Raw genomic sequence first — 22703 nt, 5'->3', positions numbered from 1 at the left:
GAGGAGAGGTTGGCTCACAGACTTCTTGTTTTGCTGAAGGTGACTGACTGATTTTGATGCAGGTATTTTAACTACAAGGCCAGGGAATAGACAGACTCCTACTGTTTTTGCAAACCCCCTAACCACTAAGTACCTCTTCAGTCTCTTTTTTGTTTATATGTTGACCCCCGATACATTTAAGTTCATGCATGCCTCAGTCCTTGGTCTTTTACCCCTAAAAATAAAAGAAATACAGCACTAAAATGAATCTAAAATGAAAATCCTGGAAAGCTAAAAGACAACTTTGGCTATAAGAAAGAATAATGTTAAGTCTAGCTATTCTCTAATCAAAAAAGGAGACTAAAAATAGTCTCAGATAAAAACAAAAGTGTCATCAGATAGCTGAAATCATTGATAAGGAACTACAGGCTGTGCGTGCTTAGAGGCACTTCTGAGGGAGCAGATAAGAAAGCAGAGCATGGCCAATCAGCCATAAAATTGGCCACCTCAGGCAAATTCCTGCCTTTGGATGCATTCCATGACTGGAATGCTTTTCAGTCATGCTTAGAGTATTAGGGTCACATTAATTCTTAGAATTTTACAGAAAAGTCAAAGTATTATCAGCATATATTTGACAAATGTTTTGAGTCTGTTTACCAGATGTAGGTTCATGTTAAAGATGAACTAAAGTGATAGATTATCCCAGGAGGGATCTGTGAGACATTCAATCAGATCCATGGAGGCATATGGCAGTTTATTAATTAATACCATTAATAATGTATTAGTGAAATTGCTTATGTTGATTTATACCAGAAGATGCCAGTTCCAGGCAGATGAGACTAAATATATTATACCAACACTGTTATTTTCAAAAAGTAATAGGAATTTCTTTATGATATAATGACAAGAAACTAATAAAACTCCAACAGCATAAACTATAAATAAAGGATCTGACAAATTATGCTTTCTTAGTCTGGAGAGATGGTTCAGTGGATAAGTGTCTGTTGCTCTTGACGATCAGCGTTCAGTTCCCAGCAAACGTACCAGAAGTCTCAACCCCTACCTCTAACTCAGCTCAAGGAGTTCACACACCCTCTTCTAGCCTCCATGGGTACCTGCACATGTGTGTATACCCACACATGAACGCCAAAGACACACACACAAATAAATAAAAATTACGCTATATTAATGATAATACCATTTAGTAATGCCAATTATTAAGAGTTGAAAAGGTAACAGAATCAGTGACAGAATCAATTTCCAATATTGTTAGCACATTACAGCACCATATATGGATTATCTGTACACACAGAGTAGGATTTTCATATATACTTCCATTACATATATGTGTATGGTACATATCTTTATACCAATGTGAGGTAAAAACCAATAATTCCAATAAAAGAGAGAAAAAACATGAATACGCACTCTTGTATTTTGTGATCAACAACCAAATATAATCATTTTTAGCAACACTAGTAATCAGAGGAATTACAATAATATTTCATTTTGCACACAACTTATTGCAAAAATTCCGAACTCTGACATGAGTTATATTTGCAAAACATTTTCTTATCCTTATTCTAAAACACTTCAGAACAGAACTTGTTATCTATTAAAGTTGAAAATGTCTAGTCTAGGCATAATTCCTTTTGTGAATATGTGACTAATGGGCCAGCCATTAGGAATTTCAACACATAGCATCAAGAAATAAAAAAAAGTTATAATGACCTAGATTAGAAAAGAAGAAATGCCACAGGGAAAAAAATAACCCTTGGTTAAAATTGTGTGAAGAAAATAAATATAACTGTACAATGGGATATGGTCCAGTAGCACAAATAAATCAAGTGTTGTACAGAGACACAGTCAACATATGAGTATGTACAATGTAACAAGCAGATCTAGCAGCAAAGCAGTACAGAGTGGAATATAATTTTCAAGTAAGGAGAGCTGTGTGCTGTTCACATACAGTTACATAACTTAATCACTGGTACAGGAAACAGGACTCAGTTCCTTCCGTGTGGTAGGCACATTTTTTAAGTTAAATTTTATTCACCTCCGTGTGTGTGTGTGTGTGTGTGTGTGTGTGTGTGTGTGTGTGTGTGTGTGTTTTCATGGAGGCCAGAGAATAACTTGTGGAGTTTGATTCTCTCCTTCCCCCAGTGTGTCCTGAGATTGCACTTAGGTTCTCAAGGCTCAGTAGCAGGTCCCTTTAACTGGAGTCTTCCTTTAGCAGGAGCCATTCCGCCTACCCTCTTTTGCATAATTGTTGGGGTTTTTCTGTTTTGTTTTGTTTCTTGCACTGGTTACTGGTTATTCTTTTTTATTGCTCTTTTTAATAAATATGCTTTGTATATGGTTTTAAATATAGTACTCATTTAGTGCTCACTAAACAAACTTTTGCAAAAACCAAATGAGAAGGTGTACAAAGTTTTCCTTTTGAGAGTGGAGCCACTGTTCATGTCTGATAAATTAACTCTATCTCCCCAGTGTGTATTCTAGGAATCAGAACCATTAGCCAGGGTATATATGCACACATACTAACCCTTGCGTGGATGTACAGCTCTACAGATACTTCTTGGTGCTGTCCTTGGGACCTGTATTAGCTACATATGATTCATCTTTATATTTGTAGCTCAAATTTGACATCACTGAAGACTGGTTTTCTGTTCAAGATGGCAAGAAGGAGGACTAAGCTTTTACTAACCACAAAGATTTCTTGACTGTTCAACTTCAGAGTAGTGTGTAACAGGACCCAAATTTGCTTCCTCAGGGAAGTCGTTTATCCACTTACCTCTGGACTTCTGCTCTGTGTATTTCCAGGTGTTTCTGTGCTGTCTGCATGCCTCCATTCAGTTTTGCTGACTTCCTGATTCCCATGACTTCCATTCTCAACTGTGTCTTCACTTTTTTATCAAGATGGTTTCCCACAATTGTAACACTTTGATTATGCCATCACCATCTGCATCCACAGATCCTGTGTCCTCAAAAGTGACTGTCTTAATTCACAAACTTTGAAGTTTACTCTCTGTGCTGTGAAATTTTGTCTTCTGAAAACGCTGTGTTATGCATTCAAGACTATATCAAATGAATTATTTTCTCATTTCCAAAATATATGGATTAAAATTTCATGGTCTGTACCATTTTCAGACTGATTCCTTTCACACAGCAACCTGCAACTATAATTCATCCATACCATTCTGTGACTTTTATAGTCTGTTTCTTTTCACTGCTGAATAATATTCCATTTCACAAATTTGTTATAATCCACTTAATTATCAAATGTGTTTGTGTTTGCTTGAGAATTTTGTGTTACTAACAAAAGTACTGCAACCATGCAGTCTTGCTCTGATATTAGTTGTCAAATTAGTTCAATAAACATGTAGAGGAACACTTGCATAACATTATAGTAAAACTATGTCAAGGTTATAAGAAAACAAACTGCCATTGTAATTGCTACTAGCAGTAAATGAAAATTGGTTTTGACCCACATTCTACAACCAGCTGCTTTGGTCATTGTTTCATATTTTGGCAGTTGTGTGGAACGTGTGGGTCTTCCTAATTGTTTAAGCCTCCAACTCTTCATGGTATATTGTCTGTAATTGGCTTATCTTGAGTGAGATGTGTCTTCAGAGCTTTTGCTTGCTTCTTGAGGACTGTAGTTCTTGATTGCTCTGTTCAAAGAGTTAGGTGCATATCTTGGATTAGTCCTTTAAGACCCCTTTATTTTCCAAATGTTTCCCCCTACCTGCTGGCTTTCCTTTTCCTTCTCTTTACTAATGCATTTACAGAGAAGAAAAATTTAAATTTGGTGAAATCCAGATTAGGAAGTAATTCTTTTTGGAGTCTGCTGTACATCTAACATGTCATCAGCCATCCTAAAGTCATATAAATTTTTTCCTAAAATTTGTGGTTTCTCATTTTTCAGTTAGCAACATGATTGAGCTTGAGGTATTTTTAAAATGTGCTAAGCATTCATCTAGTATTATTTCTATCATATTCTCTGCATTTGTATAGCAAACATTTTAGTACCATTTATGAGCCTTCCATCCTATAACTATGAGAGGCTTTCTCATTTTTTTTAGCCTCCTATGACTGTAGATGTAACCAACCGTCTTATTAAATAAGAAACACAGAACCAATGTAAAAGAGAAAGCCAAGAGGTCAGAGCTCAGAGCTAAAATCTCACCCTTCCTTCTGCAGTAGTCTTAGCTTCCTGAAAGACAGCTATTTCCCTGTGTGTAAGTCGTTTCATAGTCATTCTGCCTTCTCATTGGTTGTAAACCCAAACACGTGACTGCCTTGTCACTGTCTGAATGTACAGCCCTCCAGGTCTTAAAGGCATATGTCTCCAATGCTGGCTGTATCCCTGAACACACAGAGATCTATGGGATTAAAGGCGTTCACCACCACCGCCACACTGTCTATGGCTCTAATAGCTCTGACCCCCGGGCAACTTTATTTATTAACATACAATCAAAATCACATTTCAGTACAATTAGAATACCACCACATTTCCCTATCAATGTTTATAGTTTTTAGGATAATAGACACTGTACATCAACCTAAAAGTACACCCTAATACTTTTAATTCCAGATGTGTTTGTAAATGATTATTTTTTAAATTTCAGATAAAAATTGTTTATGGTGGCCTATAAAAAGGAAAATAATTTAAAAACGTAACTTGAAATATTACATTAACTAATTATATTTGTGCTGTTACTTATTTTCTTCACAAAGTTCTCAGACAAGAAGGAATTGAGAGAGAATATGTCAGCTATCACTAGCTAACCCCTGCAGGACACCGTCAACCAACTCAATGAGTGCCGTGTTTTCTCTCAGTCCCTGATCTGCTGAAATCTGGCCTTCCCTTTGGTAGTAACTCTCCCTGAGTGATCTCTCAAGTTCAGGTACCTTGTACTGAAATAGAACCTTGTGTTCACTGAAACAATACACTCAGTCAATCACAAACTTAGAAAATAGTCAATCCATATGTAGTCAAATATGGTTTATTAGAATTAGCACTAATGAGTGTAATTTATAAGAGAAAACTTTGGGATGATACCATTGACTACTGAGTTCTATTTCACTTTTATTTGTAACTTGAAAAAAGCAAGGTTCAGGTTGGAACCTGTTAATCTTAATGTCTTTGGAAACCAAATGGAAATGTTTGTCCAAAATTCAAGGATCAGATCAGAAGAAAGATTTAGATCTGTTTATCCAATAGGTACTATCAAAGGTTGGGCTAAATAAGAACATGTGGAGAGAAAATACAGATGGGAAATTAATTGAAATCAAGGACCCAGATGTGGGGAAGTGCCCATCTGCTGTGGATATCACTCTATATAAATAAAACACTGATGGCCAGTGACCAGACAGGAAGTATAGGTGGGACAAGGAGAGAGGAGAATTGGGGAAACAGGAAGAAGGAGGGAGAGAGACTGCAGCCACCGCCAGGACAAGCAACATGTAAAGATGCTGGTAAGCCACAAGTGACGTGGCAAGGTATAGATTTATAGAAATGGGTTAATTTAAGATATAAGAACAGTTAGCAAGAAGCCTGCCACGGCCATACAGTTTATAAGTAATATAAGTGTCTGAGTGATTATTTTATATGTAAATTGTGGGACTGCGGGGCTTGGTGGAACCTGGAGAGAAGCTCTCCAGCAACACCCGTATGTAAAGAATAAGAAGGGATGGATTTTCACAAAAAAAAATGATGAGGACAATGAGAAGGGAAATAGCAAGACATACAGGGTGAGAGGGTCTATAGCAAACAATACAGGCATTTTAAATAAGAAGAGACAAGGCAAAGCCAACCATAGGAGTATAGGGTAAGCTCGTAGAAAGCATTTTCAGTGGGAAGAGAAGAGTTTGTGATCTAAGTGAGGAGGAGAGGAAAGGAAGCTGAGGTATGAAAAATAAACACCAAGTCAGTTGAGACACAATCTGGGAGAATATAGTTCAATAGTGATATGTAATTTATGTATGCAATTATATAATTCATTAAATATAATATATGATGTACAAATGTTATAAACATACAATCAGGTATAACTTAATATAAAATCATGCATAAGTAATACATGTGTCAATTAGTATGTGACAACCATATTGGAAAGTAGATGGTGTGGCAAACATCCCCAAAACTTTAGCACTCTAGCTTCAGTTAAAGAACACAGAAACACTTTTATTGAACAGATAGATTCTTAGAAAGCTAGGCATCTCAACATCCACTGAAGACTGTAGTTATCAACCTGTCTAATGCTGTGAACTTTTAATATAGTTCCTCATGCTATGATGACCCCGAACTATAAAATTATTTCATTGCTACTTTATAACTGTAGGTTTGCTATTGTTATGAATCACAATGCAAATTTCTGGGTTTTTTTCTGATAGTTTTAGGCAACTCCTATAAAAACATCCTTTGACTCCCGCCCAAAAGGGGTTGTGACCCACAGGTTGAGAACCTCTTACTTAAGTTGTCTTAAATTACCTTGTTGTTAAGCTCTTTGGAATTTTAATTTCCCACCTTTCCCCATTGTGATACATAGTAGAGAACTGATAAGAATCTTGTGTTCCAACATGAACCATTATGATTGTGATCATGTTGTTCAAATGAGAGGATGAGCTAGACTTCTCTTCTAGAAGTTGCAAGAATGTCAAAACTAATAAGGGAAAATTGAAACATGACACATTTACCACTGTGTTTTAAAGAGGTATTTTTAAAAACTTAGTAAGCTATTTAGAAAACTACTTTCAAAATTTTTCAGATTTGAATGGATGCAAAAACAAGATCCATCCTTCTGCTCCATCCAAGAAACATACTCAAATCAAGGACAAGCATCACATTAGGGTAAAGTGTTAGAAAGAGATATTCCAAGAAAATAGCCATACGAAACAAGCTGAAGTAACCATTTTTACCAACTGACAAAATAGACTTTAGACAAAAACTAATTAGAAGATATAAGGAAGAGTACTATATACTAATGAGAGGAAAAATCCCAAAAGTACGTTTCACTTCTTAACATCAATGACCCCCAAACAAGGGCACCCATGTTTGTGAAAGAAACACTGCTATAGCTTAAATCACATACTGACCTTCACACACTGATAGTGGGTGACTTCAATATCCCAACCTCTCTTGCCAATGGACAGGTCATCCAGATAAAAACTAAACAGAGAAGTTCTGGAGCTAACAAATTATAAAATAAATGGACCTAAAAGATAATTATAGAATGTTTTACCAAGACACAAAAGAATATATATTTTTCTCAGCACCCCATGGAACTTCCTCCGAAATTGGCCACACATGCAGACATAAAGCAAGTCTCAACAAATACAAGTAATTAAAAATAACACTTTGCGTCCTATCTGACCACCACAATTAAAGCTGGATATTAATAACAATAGAAACAATAGGAAGCCTACAAACTCATGGAAACTGAAAAAGTCTCTACTAAATGAAAAGTGGGTCAAAAATAATTTAAGAAAGAAAATACTTTCTAAAATTGAATGAAAAATGAGTAAACAACATACTCAAACTTATGGACCACAATAAAGGCTGTTTTTAGCAGCAAGTTCATACCACTAAAGGTGTACATAAAAAAAAATGGAGAGATCTCATAACAACACACCTAAAAGCTCTAGAACAAAAGAAGAAAACACACCCAAAGGGAGTAGATGGCAAGAAATAATCAAACTCAGGCTGAAATCAATAAACTAGAAACAAAACAAACAATACAAAGAATCAATGAAACCAGAGTTGGCTCTTTGAGAAAATCAATAAGGTTTACAAACCCTTATCAAAATTAAGTAAAAGACACAGGGAGAATATCTAAACTAACAAACATATAAATGAAAAGATGGACTTAACAACAGATACTCAGGAAATCTAGAGAATCATAAGGATATGCTTTAAAAACCTGTACTCCACAAAACTGGGAAATTTAAAAGAAATGGATAACTTTCTCAATAAATACCACTTACTAAAGTTCAACCAAGATCAGATAAGCAATTTAAACAGACTTATAACCCCTGGTGAAACTAAACTGATTACTGAAAGTCCCCCCCCTCACACACCCACAAAGCTCAGGGTCAGACAGTTTTAGCACAGAATTCTACCAGACTTTCAAATAAAAGTTAATTCCAGTATTCTTCAAATTATTCCACAAAATAGAAGCCAAAGGAATATTTCCCAATTCATTTTAGGATGCCACAGTTACTCTGATACCCAAATTATATACTGACCCAAAAGGAAAGAGAATTACCAACTAATTTCCCTTATGGATGTAGAGTAAAAAATATTCAATAAAATACTTTCAAACCAAATTGAAGATCATATCCAAAAGACCATAATCAAGTTGATATGAATTCTAGCCATGCCCCCAAGACCTTGCATGCACTGGTGAGACACTTAGTCATTTACGCTTATTCATTTCCGGCCTGTATGTCCTATGTAATCAGTGCATTATGTGGGCCCATAATTTGCATGCAGTGTGATCACATAATCTATGCACATGTGTGGCATAGCCACATGGACCCATATGTGCATGCCTGGGAGAGTCCATAAAAGGTGGATCCCTTGTATCCTCCCTGCTCTTCTGCATATGTCTCTCAAACAGGCCTGAGCACATACTTTCCTATCCCTCCCTTCTTCTAACAATCTCTTATAGTGTGTTTTGTTGTGCCTCATGACTTTTCCTCACAGGGTAAACAGTGCCGCATAAAACTAACAGAAGTAGGCTTCATCCCAGAGGTACAGGGGATGGTTCAATATACAAAAATCAGTAAATGTAATTCACCATATAAGCAAATTGAAAGAAAAAAATGATCATCTCATTAGATGCAGAAAAGGCTGTTGACAAAACCCAATACCTCCTCATGATAAAAGTCATGGACAGATTAGGGATACAATGAACATACCTTAACAATAATAAAGGCAGGTTACAGAAAGCCCATAGCCATTACCAACTTAAATGGAGAGAAACTCAAAACAATTCTATTAAATTCAGAACTAAGACAAGGTTGTACATTCTTTCCATACCTATTGTCTTAGTTACAGTTTCTATTACTGTAAAGAAATACCATGACTATGGAAACTCTTATAGAAAATAACATTTAATTGGGATGTCTCACTTACAGTTCAGAGGTTCAGTCCATTATCATCATGGTGGGGAGCTTGCAGCATGCATGGTGCTGGCTACATCTTGATCAGAAAATAACAGGAAGTAGACTTAGACACTGGGCAGTATTCTGAGCATAGAAAAGCTCAAATCCTGCCCCCACAGTGACATCCTTCCTCCACCAAGGTCATAACTACTCCAATAAAACCACACTAATAGTGTCACTCTCTATGAGCTTATGGGGGCCAATTACATTCAAACTACCACATTCCACTCCCTGGCCCCTATAAACTTGTGACAATATCATAATGCAAAATGCATTTAGTCCAACTTCAAAAGTCCCCATAATCTATCATAGTCTCAACAATTTTTAAAAGGTTCAAGTTCAAAGTTTCTTCTGAGATTTTTGCAATCTCTTAACTGTAATCCCTTGTAGAATCAAAATCAAAAGAGCAGATCACATACTTCCAACATATAATGGCAAAAGATATACATGACCATTTCAAAATGTAAGGAAGGGATCACAGTGAGGAAATAGTGGACCATAGAAAGACCAAAACTCAGATGGACAAACTCCAAACTCTGCATCTTTATGTCTGATGTCAAAACATCAAAATACTCTTCAGATCACCAAGTCCCTTCAGCTATGTTGACTGTAACATATTTCCTTCTCTTGGGCTGTTTCCAGTCCTGTTTTTAGTTTTCCTCAGCAGGTATCCCAAGGCTCTATCATCTCTAACATCTTAGAGTCTCCAAGGTAATCTAAGCTTCAATTTTATAACTTCATGCAATGGCCTCTCTAGGCCTCCATGCAGGGATACCCTTGACAGATGCCTGGCCTCAGTGGTTTTCCTTAGTCTCAGAGGCAGATTCTATAGGCCCTTCCTTCCGTTTTTATCTCCAAGATCATGTGGCCAAAGCTGCTAAGTTCTGTTGCTTACTGGGGTTGGAACATGGCCTCCTTGTTCAATTATATCTTCATTAGCTTTCTGTCCATCACTGATTAAGCTTGGCTGTCCTGAAACTAAATTTCTAGACTAGATTGGGGTCAAATTCAGAAATCTGCCAGCTTCTGCCTTTGGAGTACAGATATTAAAGGTGTACACCATCATACCTGGCTCTAAGCTTTTTTTTTTTTTTTTTTTTAAGTTTCTTTTCACAATTTGGAAACTTAGCTGGATAGAATCTTGCCTTGAGATCATCACCCCCTTTATTCTTTTTCTTAATATATTTATCTCCTTGATCACAGGATTTATATTTATTCCTCTTCCTGGTGCCCTCTTTCTCAATCTGTACATTTTGTATTTTTACTTTCTCAGCTCGATCCTTTTTACTATAAATCTTCATTAGAGTTACCACTAATAACCACATGACAGAGGCCATACTAGGCTGTTTTGAACTTTCCTCTGCCAAGAGAATTAATCCAAAATTTTCACGTTAGCCTCAGGTAGACTCTTCTCACAAAAGCAAAAGGCAGCCACATTCTTCACCAAAATATCACAGGAACAATCTATAGGCAACATACTAAAATTGTTCTCTGAAACCACTTGAGCCAGCCCCGAGCAGTTCAAATAACTCTTAGCCCCACTGTCTTCCGTGATCCTACTAACATGGCCCATTAAACAGTACTTAAAGAATTCTACTGCTTTCCTAACCCAAAATACCAAAGTCTAAATTCCTCCAAACAAAAACATAGTCAGCAATACCCTACTCCGTGTTACCAACTCCTGTCTTAGGGTTTTTATTGCTATGAAAAGACACCATGACCATGGAAACTCTTGTAAAAGAAAACACTTAAATGGGGTGGCTCACTTATCATTCAAAGGTTCAGTGAATTATCATCATGACAGAGAGCATGGTGGTGTACAGGCAGACATGGTGCTGCTACATCTTGATCAGAAGGCAACAGGGAGTGTACTATGACACTGGGAGTATCTTGAGCATAGGAAACCTCAAAGCCCACCCCCACAGTGACATACTTCCTCCACTAAAGCCATACCCACTCCAACAAAGCCACATCTCTTAATAGTGCCACTCCTTGTAAGCTTATGGGGATGAATTACATTCAAACTACTACTCCTATTCAACTTAGTACTTGAATTCTTAGCTACAGCAATAAGACAACTGAAGGAGATCAAGGGGATACAAATGGGAAAGGAAGAAGCCAAAATATCTTTATTTGCAGATACTACAATAGTATACATAAGTGCCCCTAAAAACTCAGCCAGGAAACTCCTAAATCTGATAAACACTTTCAGCAAAATAGCTAGCTACAATATTAACTCACAAAAATTAGTTGCCCTTTTGTATACAAATGACAGTCTGAGAAAGAAATCAGGGAAACAACACCTTTCACAATAGTCTCAAATAATATAAAATATCTTTGGGGCTTTCTAGCCAATAAAGTAAAGTACTTGTATAAAAAAATTCAGGTCATTGAAGAAATAAATTGAAGAAGATATCAGAAGATGGAAAGATCTCTCATGTTCATGGATCAGTAGAATTAAGATCGTAAAAATGGTTATTATACTAAAAGGAATCTACAGATTCAATGCAAGCTTCATCAAAAACCCAACATAATATTTCACAGATCTTGAAAGAACAGTTATCAGCTACAAATAGAAACACAAAAAACAAGGATAGCTGAAAATTCCTGAATAATAAAAGAGCTGCTGGAAGTATCACTATCACCATCCCCAATTTTAAGTTGTGGTATAAAGCTATACTAATGAAAACATTATAGTATTAGCACAAAAACAGACATGGTGATTAATGAAATCTAATTGAAGACTGATACATAAATCCACACACCAATGGACACCTGATTTTTGATAAAGATTCCAGAAATACACAATGGAAAAAAAAAGCATTTTTTAGCAAATGGTGCTGGTCAAACTGGATTGATGCATGTTGAAGAATTCAGATAGATTCATACTTATCTCCCTGCACAAAATTTAACTCAAAATGAATCAAAGACCTCAACATAAAACCACAGAAACTGAACCTGGAGGAAGATAAAAGTGGAAAATACCCTTGAACTCATTAGTACATGAAAAGATTTTCTGAACAGAACACCATTAGAACAGGCACTAAGATCAATAATTAATAAATAGGACCTCATGAAACTTAGAAGCTTATTCACAGCAAAGGACACCATCACTAGGACAAAGCATCAGCCTACTGAATGGGAAAAGAATTTTTCCAATTCCTCATCTGATTGATAGACTGCTAATATCCAAAATATATAAAGAACTCGAGAAGGTAGAAATCAAGTAAATAAATATCTTAATACTTGTTAAATATTTCTTAAAGTGGGGGTACATATCTGAACAGAGAATTCTCAAAAGAGGAAAATCAAATGGCTGAGAAACAAATTTTCTGCATCCTTGGCCACTAGGGAAATGCAAAACTACTTTGAGAGTCCATTTTCCACCTGTCAGAGTGGCTAAGATTAAAAACCCAAGTGACAGTTGGTGCTAGAGATGTGGAGCAAGGGGAACACTTCTCCATTCCTGGTTGGAGTGCAAACTTGTACAGCCACTTTGGAAATCAATATAGAGGTTTCTCAGAAAATTGGGAATTGATCTACCTCAAGGCCCAGCTATACAACTCTTGGACATTTATCCAAAGAACTCTTCATCCTACCACAAGATACTTGCCATGACAAAAAGAAAAAAGAAATAAAGAAAGAAAGAAAGAAAGAAAGAAAGAAAGAAAGAAAGAAAGAAAAAAGAAAGAAAGAAAGAAAGAAAGAAAGAGAAAGGAAGGAAGGAAGGAAGGAAGGAAGGAAGGAAGGAAGGAAGGAAGGAAGGAAGGAAGGAAGAACCATGTTCATTGTTTCCTTGGTCACAATAGCCAGAAATTGTAAAAATACTAGATGTCCTTCAACCAAAGAATATGTGGTACAATTACACAATGGAATATTAAAAATGACATCATGAAATTTACAGGCAAATTGATGGAACTAGAAAAAATTATTATGAGAGAAGTTTCTGAGATCTAGAAGACAAATATGGTATGTAGTTACATATAAGTGGATATCAACCATCAAATCAATGATAGTTCTGTTACAATCCATAGAACCTCAAGGGGTAGGTATAGAGTAAGGGCCTAGAGAGATCAGATAGATCTTATTAAAAGAGGGAAATAGAATAGATAGATATGGATAGAAGGGGGGCTTGAATGGGAGGATCATTTGAGGAAGGGGAGTAGAGGGGAGGCACCTTGTTAAATTAGTGCCTTGTTCAACCATCATCAGAGAAGCTTCTTCCTGCAGTAGATGGGAACAAATATAAAGACCCATAGCCAGACATTATGCAGAAAGTGAGAGACCTTGGAACACTCAGCCCTAAATTGGATGTCTCTATCAAATCTCTCCCTTGGAGCTCAGGGAATGCTGCCCAAGAGGAGGCTGTAAGAGTGTAAGAGCCAGACAGGATGGAATACACCATGAAAACAAGGCTGTCTAAATCAACATGATTAAAGCTCATTTGAACTCACAGAAAGTGAAGCAGCACTCACAGGACCTGCACAGGTCTGCACCAGGTCCTCTGTCCTTATATTATGGCTTCCAGTTTAGTGTTGTTATGGGATTCCTGAGTGTGCAAGTATGTGGGTCTCTGATTCCTATGCCTTTTCTTGGACTCTTCCTTCTGTTGGTTTGTCTTGTCCAAATTATTGTGTGATAATTTTTGTTTTATTTTATTAATTTGTAGTGCATTGTATTTTTAAAAAATTAATTAATGAGAACCTAGCCACAAGAGTAAAGGTTAAACTAAACTGTCACCTATATTTGATAGGAGGGGGAAAATTGATTTTCTCCAGTAGAGTGATTTCTCCAGTAGGGTGACACTGAGTATATCAACCATTCCAGGGCAAGCCTCATGTTCAGGAGTAACTGACTAACACATAATGGATTCCACAGGTATTTTGTGCACTTTTATTTGTTTACAATTTGGTGCTTTTTTAAAATTTTTGAGTGGTGCTTTATTTTTTTAATCTTGTTTTGAGGATTTTTGCTGTTGTGTTGAATTTTTGATTTTTTTCCTTTTTTGAGACAGGTCTTAAAGTTGGATGAGTTGGGAGGGTGAGAGGAGTTGGAAGAACTTGGGGGATTGGAAGAATATATTGAAACATTTAAATTTAAAATTTTAAAGTAATAAAATGTATAATAAAATGTTAAATTTCATATTCATTCTTAAAGTTTGACACTTTTTTTTATAAAACAGGGTTGATGAAGACATTGCTTTTATAAAGCTTTATGAAGACATTGCTAAGACAGGTTTCAGCATGAGAGTGAAGAGAGGTGGGGTTGAGAGCAAGGGTCACATGTGACTGCGTCTGTACAGGCTTCTCTAAGGGAGAGAGTGGCTACCATGTCACGTCAAATAGATAATTTGGAAATGTGTACCTAAGAAGTGGCTTTTGATAATTCCTATGCTGTGTTAAGTTCTCAAAACAACAATACATTTTCTTCATCTTAGAAAAAATTTCCTGAATAAAACTGCTCAAGACCTGAAAATGGAAATAGAAGCAACAAAGAAAGCACAAACTGAAGAGTTCTGATGGTGAAATACCTAAGTAAGTGAACAGGAACTACGGAGGCAAGCTTCACCAACAGAACACAAGAGATGGAAGAGAGAATAGCTGCTGTGGAGTGTCATTCTGTATGCTGTGAATGTGTGTTGCTCGGATTGGTTGATAATTAAATGCTGATTGGCCAGTAGCCAGGCAGGAAATATAGGTGGGATAAGCAGACAAGGAGAATGCTGGAAGAAGAAGGCTGAGTCAGGAGTTGCCAGCCAGACACAGAGGAAGCAAGATGACAAGGCAGAACTGAGAAAAGGTACCAAGCCATGTGGCTAAACATAAATAAGAATTATGGGTTAATTTAAATTTAAGAGCTAGTCAGTAATAAGCCTGAGCTAATGGTCAAGCAGTTATAATTAGTATAAGTCTTTGTGTGTTTGCTTGGAGGACACAAGTGGGAAAGTTTTGTCCCGACTGCTGGCTGGCTGGGACACAGAAAACCTTCAGACTACAAATAGCAGGCATTGAAGATACAATAGAAAAAACAGATACATTGGTCAAAGAAAATGTTAAATCAAAAAAATTTCTTACACAAAACATCCAAGAAATCATAGATTCTATGAAAAGATCAAACCTAGGAATAATAGGAATAGAAGAAGGAGAAAAATTCTAGCTCAAAGGCACAGAAAATATTTTCAACAAATCATAGAGGAAAGTTTTCCTAACCTAAAGAAGGAGATGCCTATAAAGGTACAAGAAGCAAATAGAACATCAAATAGATTGGACCAGAAAAGAAAGTTCCCATGCCACATAGTAATAAAAATACTAAACATTCAGAAAAAAATAAAGATAATTAAAAGATTCAAGGGAAAAAGTAACATATAAAAGTAAACCTAATAGAATTACATCCATCTTTTCAATGGAGACTCTAAACACCAGAAGAGCCTAAGACAGATGTCCTGTAGACTCTAAAGACCATGGATGCCATTTCAGGCTACTGTATCCAGCAAAATTTTCAATAACAATAGATTGAGAAAACAAGATATTCCATGATAACGTCAAAGTTAAACAATATCTATCATCAAATCCAGCCTTACAGAAGATAGTAGAAAGAAAACTCCAACCCAAGGAAGTTAAATGTACCTATGAAAACACAGGAAATAAATAATCTCATACCAGAAAAGACAAAAGAAGGGACACACACACACACACACACACACACACACACACACACACACACACACAATTAGCACTACCATCACCACTACCACCACCAAAAATGAAATAGCAGGAATTAGCAATCATTGGTCATTGACATCTCTCAGTTTCAGTGGATTCAGTTCCCCAATAAAAAGACACAGGCTAACAGAATGGATTCAATTCTTAACATTTATACCCTTAACACAAGAGCACACATGTTTGTTAAAAAAATTACTAAAACTTAAACCACACATCAACCCTCACACATTGATAGTGGGAGAATTTAACATCCCACTCTTACCAATGGATGAAACAGAAATGCTGGAGCTAACAGACTTTATAAACCAAATGGATCTAACAGATCACTACAGAACATTTCACCCAAAGACAAAATGTTGGTAACCATGCAGCTAGTTTGGGACCAGTATGTGAGTGCTTGCCCAGTGAGTCTCCAGATGAGGCAAAGGCCACAGGGATAGTCTCACTCAGCAAGGACCGGTGGACTTCAGGACAGTACGGAATACTGTTGGGACCATGTGACCTGCACACTCTCTTCTCTCTCATAATATTGATAATTCTCTTGGCAATTTTAGTGTCACTTTGTCAATCAGTGACACTTGGGACAGATGTGATCATTCCTGGAAATTCCATTTTTTTCTCAAATATTTTCCCCTAAAATTCTTTGGGAACTGGTGCTTTTCAGGTTTTTTGTCTGGGGATGTCAGCTGTCACTCTCGGCCTTGGGAGCTGTTCTGATTCAGTGCTGACAGGATTGGAAACAATTCACCCCTATTTATGTAAATAGGCTTTGTTAAGTTTTGAACGATATTGTTGTTCTTGAAAATGTGCGCTTATTTTTTATCACCTTTTAGTTTTGTAAAGACAGGATGTACCTGGCCCGATATTTGGCTAGGCTAGCAAATGATAAGTGTTGTTTTTGGTTCAAACGATGTTTTGATGTAAAAATTAGGGGAAAACCTATTTGTCATTTTATTTATTTATTTATTTATTTATTTATTTATTTATTGCTGGAGGTTAACATTGGAGGATAAGAAAATCTTGTTTGTTAACAGGGAAAAACGCACCTGTTTTGCTGTATAAATAAAGATGGCTGGAGCTTTTGGGGCTGGCCACTTGTGAGAAACTCATCTGGTGGTTGGACAGTTAATTTCTTTGCACCAATGTCTTTTCGTCATCTCTGGACCTGAACCTAAGCTCTGGTGGGGCTACAGCAACAAAAGAATATACCTTCTCACCATCTCATGAACCTTCTTCAATATTGACCACATATTTGGTCACAAAGTAAGTCTCAACAGATACAAGAAAATTAAAATAACCCCCTGTGTCCTATTACACCACAACCAAATAAACCTGGATTTCAACAACAGAAATCCTACAAATTCATGGACACTGAACAACTCTACTGAATGACTACTGGGTCAAGACAGAAATAAAAAAAGCAAATACTTCCTAGAATTCAATGAAAATGAATGAGTAACACACCCAAACTATAAGGACACAATGAATGCAGAGCTAAGAGGGAATTTCATACCACTAAGTACCTTACATAAAGAAACTGGAGAGATCTCATAGTAGCATCTTAACAGCACACCTGAAAGCTCTACAGCAACAACAAAAACAATAGTAAACAAGTACAGACAAGAAAAGTAGACCACAGGAAATAATCAAACAGAACTGAAATCAATGAAACAGAAACACAGAGAATAATACAAAGAATCAAAAAACAAAGAGTTGGTTCTTTGAGAAAATCAAGAGAACAGACAAATCCTTATCCAAACTAACTAAAAGGCCTAGAAAGAATATCCAAATTAATAAAATCAGAAACAAAAGTGAGTCGTAAGAGCAGATACTGAGAAAATACATAGAATCATTAGACCATACTTTAAAAACATGTACTCCACAAGATTGGAAAATCCAATAGAAATGGATAATTTTCTTGATAGATAACACTAAAGTTAAATCAAGATGAGATGAACAAATTAAATAGATCTATTATGCTTAAGGAAATAGAAGCACTTATTAAAAGCTTTCCATCCCCTCCCTCTGCAAACAAAACCCAGGGCTAACCAGTTTTAGCACAGAATTTGACCAGATTTTCAAAGAAGAACTAATGTCAATACTCCTCAAATCATTCCACAACATAGAATCAGAAGGAACGTTGCCTAATTCATTTTATGAGGCCAAAGTCACTCTGATACCCAATCCACACAAAGATACAACAAAGAAAGAGAATGACGGAGCTATTTTTAATGAACATAATGCAGAAATACTCAACAAAATACTTGCAAATTGAATCAAAGAATACACCCAAAAGATCATCCACCATAATCAAGTAGGCCTCATTCCTGAGATAAGGTGATAGTTCAACATATGAAAATCAGTCAGTGCAATATATTATATAAACAAACTGAAATTAAAAAAAAAATACCACTTGACTATCTCATTAGATGCCAAAAAAGCCTTTGACAAAATTCAACACCCCTTTATAATAAAAGTCTTGAAGAGATCAAGAATACAAGGGACATATGTGGTGATATTTTGCTTGTCTTCTTAACAAAGTTTACCTGAAGATCAGAGGTCAAAGACAGCCACTAGATTAAACATAGAGGCCAAGCAGTGGTGGCATATACCTTTAATCCTGGCAATCTGTCTGGATCTCTGTGTGTTCAAAGCCACACTGGACTGCACAAGATTAATTCAGTCTAAAGGAGAAACAGAGCCAGGCAGTAGGTGGCACACACCTTTAATCCCAGTACTTGGGAGTCATAGGTCTTTAATTTCAGCATTAGGAAGGTTCAGACAAGAAGTGATATAGCCTGGCAGAGAAAGAAATATAAGGCAAGAGGAGACAGGAGTTTGGTGCCTTTTCAGCTGAGGACTCAGAGGCATTCAGTCTGAGGATTTGTGGAGAGAGGATCTTGCCTCCCTTTCAGCCTGAGGATTCAGTAGTTCCTTTGTCTCTCTGATCTTTCAGCATTTACCCCAATAAATGGCTCCAGGTTTTTAATTATAAGACTAATTAGGATTCATGCAAAACTTCAACATAATAAAGTCAATTTACAGCAAACCTATTGTCAACCTAAAATCCAGTGGAGAGAAACTTAAAGCAATTTCATTAAAATCAGGAATAAGACAAGGCTGTCCACTCTCTCCATATCTGTTGCTAGAGCAATAAGACAACTGAAGAGATCAAGGGGATACAAATTGGTAAGGAAGAAGTCAAAGTATCTTTATTTGCAGATGATAAGATAGGATACCTAGCCGGGCGGTGGTGGTGCACACCTTTAATCCCAGCACTCGGGAGGCAGAGGCAGGTGGATCTCTGTGAGTTCAAGGCCAGCCTGGTCTCCAAAGCGAGTTCCAGGAAAGGTGCAAAGCTACACAGAGAAACCCTGCCTCGAAAAACAAAAACAAACAAACAAAAAAGATAAGATAGGATACCTAAGCAACCCCAAAACATCTACCACAAAACTCCTACAGCTGATAAATACTTTCATCAAAGTAGCTGTATACAAGATTAACAACAACAAAAATCAGTCACCCTCCCATACACAAATGACAAATGGACTGGGAAAACATTCAGGAAGACAACACCCTTCACAATAGCAACAAGCAATATAAAATACTTTGGGGTAATCCTAACCAAGCAAGTGAAAGACCTGCATGATAAAACTTCAAGTCTTTGAAGGAGGAAATTGAAGAAAATATCAGAAAATCGAAAGATCTTCTATGCTTATGGACTGGTATAGTGAATATTGTAACAATGGCTGTTCTACCAAAGCAATCAATAGTATGCAATCCCCATAACTATCCTATCACAATTCTTTACAGAGCTTTAAAGGACAATACTTAATTTCATATGGAAAAACAAAAACCCAGGATAGTTAAAACAATCCTGAATAATAAAAGAACTGCTGAAAGTATCACCATCCCTGATTTCAAGCTGTACTACAGAGCTAAAGTAATAAAAACTGCATGGTATTGACATAAAAACAGACATGTTGATCAATGTAATCAATCAAAGACCCAGATATAAATCCACATACTTATGAACACCTGATTTTTGATAAAGAAGCCAGAAATACACAATGGAAAAAAGAGAGTATCTTCAACAAATGGTGCTAGTCTTGCTGGATGTCTGCATGTAGAAGAATGCAATTAGATCCATATTTATCACCCTGCACAAAACTCAAGTCTAAGTGGATCAAAGACCTCAACATAAAACCAGACAAACTGAACCTCATAGAAAAGAAAGTGGGGAATAGCCTTGAACGCGTTGGCACAGAGACAGCTTCCTGAACAGAACACCAATAGCACAGGCACTAAAATCAACAATTCATAAATGGGACCTACTGAACCTGAGAAGCTTCTATAAGGTAAAGGACACCATCAATAGGACAAAATGGCAACCTATAGAATGGGAAGATTTTTCACCAACTCCACATCTGACAGAGGGCTGATATCCAAAATATATAAAGAACTCAAGAAACTTGACATCGAAAAACTAAATAATCCAATTTAAAAATAGGGTACAGATCTAAACAGAATTCCCAACAGAGGAATCTCAATTGGCCTGGAAACACTTAAAGAAATGTTCAACATTCTGAGCCATTAGGAAATGCAAATCAAAATGCTCTAAGATTTCATCTTACATCCGTCATAATGGCTAAGATCAATAACACAAGTGACAGTTCATGCTGGTGAGGATGTGGAGCAAGGATAACACTCCTCCATTGCTTGTGGGAGTGCACACTTGTACATCCACAATGCAAATCAATATGGCAGTTCCTCAGAAATTTGGGAATTGATGTACCTTAACACCCAGCTACATGATTCCTGGGTATATACCTAAAAGATACCCCATCCTATGACAAGGACACTTGCTCAATCTTGTTCATAGTGACTTTATTCATAATAGCCAGAAACCTGAAACAGACTAGATGCCTCTCAACTGAAGAATGGATAAAGAAAATATGGTACATTTATACAATGGAGAATTACTCAGGTATTTAAAAATAGATGACATTATGAAATTTGCAGGCAAATGGGTGCATCTAGAAAAAAATCAGCCTGGGTGGGGTAACCCAGATCCAGGTAGACAAACATGATGTGTACCCACCTATAAGTGGATATTAGCTATTAAGTAAAGGATAATCACACTATAATCCATACACCCAGACAGGCTAAGTAACAAGTAGGGCTCTAGGGGGGTACATGGATTCCACAGAGAAGAGGACAGAACAGATTTTGTGAATGGACTGGGCAGGTGTGGAGGGGAATAAGAGAGATCAGGGAAAGGAGGAAGGGGCAAAGGGAGAGATTACAGGGTAGACAACTGGAACTGGGGCATTTGGGGACCAATGTGGAAATCTAGCACAGGGGAAACTTCCTGGAATCTATGAGGACCCTAGTGAGGACTCCTAGTAATGGAGGATACAGAGCCTGAACCAGCCATCTTCTGTAACCTGGCTAGGGTTCTAGTGTGGGACTGGCTCCGAACTCATCCACAAAACCTTTGATCCACAGCTTGTCCTGACTACAATGTGTGCTGGAGTAATGGTAGCTCAGAGCTTGGGGGAGCAGCCAATCAATGACTATTCTAACTTGAGGCTCATGCCGACACTGCTTGGATGACCAGGAACTGGAGGCTGGATAGCCCAGAGACCCAAGATAGAAAGTAATAAATTAAAAAGAAAAAGAAATCAATAAAATTATTCCTAATGATATTCTACTGTACACATAGATTGGTGCCTAGCCCAGTTGTCACCAGAGATGTTCATCTGGCATCTGATGAGAGCAGATGCCAAGACCCACAGCCAAACATTAGGCAGAAATTGGGGAGCCCTTTTGAAGAGGGTGGGGAAGGATTGTAAGAGCCAGAGAGCTAGAGGACACCAGCAGAACACATCTCAGAGAATCAGTTAAGCAGGACTCTTAGGGGCTCACAGAGACTGAAGTGGCAATCACTGAGCCTTCATGGGTTTGTGCTAGGTCCTCTGCATATATGGCATGCTTGTTTAGCCTGGGGTTTTGTGGGACTCCTAAAAGGGGGAATCTCTGACTCTTTTGGCTGTTCTTGAGACCATTTTCCTTTTATTGGGTTGCCTAGCCCAGCTGTGAATCAGGGTTTGTGCCTAGTCTTATTGCATTGTTATGCTGTGTTCTCCTGATATCCCTGGGATGACTGCAGTTTTCTCAAGAGGAACAGAGATATAATGGATCTGGGGAAAAGGTGAGGTATGGGGGCACTTGGAGGAGTGGAGAGAGGGGAAATTGCAGTCTGGATGTATGACAGAAGAATAAATAAAAAGAAAAAAGAAAAATATAAGAAAAAATTTCCACCTATTTCCAATTTAACAGAGGAGATGGAGGATCTCTATTGACCAGCAGGGCATTGATTGAGATTTTCTGAGGTCAACTTCTCATTTGTAAGAAGCCCACACCATATTTCTCTGATTCACTGTATGCTGATGGTTGCTGTCTTGGTACCAACTTCATCTGGTCCACCATCAGCCGTGTTTATTCTTTCTTGCATCATGTATGGATTATTTTTCCTCCTAGCTAGAATCTTGTCTGATTTCCTCAGAGAGGTTCCTATGAATTCTTGACTATAAGCCATTTTGTTCATGGAACATAATGTCTTGCAGCTCCAGTAACTCAGGGCAATATGCTGTGTGTTAGGTGAAAGATGTATAGCAAACATGTAAAATGAGACAGGGCTGTGGATCAAACCATCACCTTTATTCCTTTGGATTTGCTATTCAAAAGTTTCTTCATGTCCCATTTTAGGGACTCATAATTTAGCCTTTCCATTCTATTTCAAAACTCAGAGGATACAATCCTTTATTA

This window comes from Peromyscus maniculatus, chromosome 7 (genome assembly GCF_049852395.1).
Source record: "Peromyscus maniculatus bairdii isolate BWxNUB_F1_BW_parent chromosome 7, HU_Pman_BW_mat_3.1, whole genome shotgun sequence".
Lineage (NCBI taxonomy): Eukaryota > Metazoa > Chordata > Mammalia > Rodentia > Cricetidae > Peromyscus > Peromyscus maniculatus.
The sequence above is the reverse complement of the archived record's forward strand: the minus strand, read 5'-3'. Positions refer to the sequence as shown.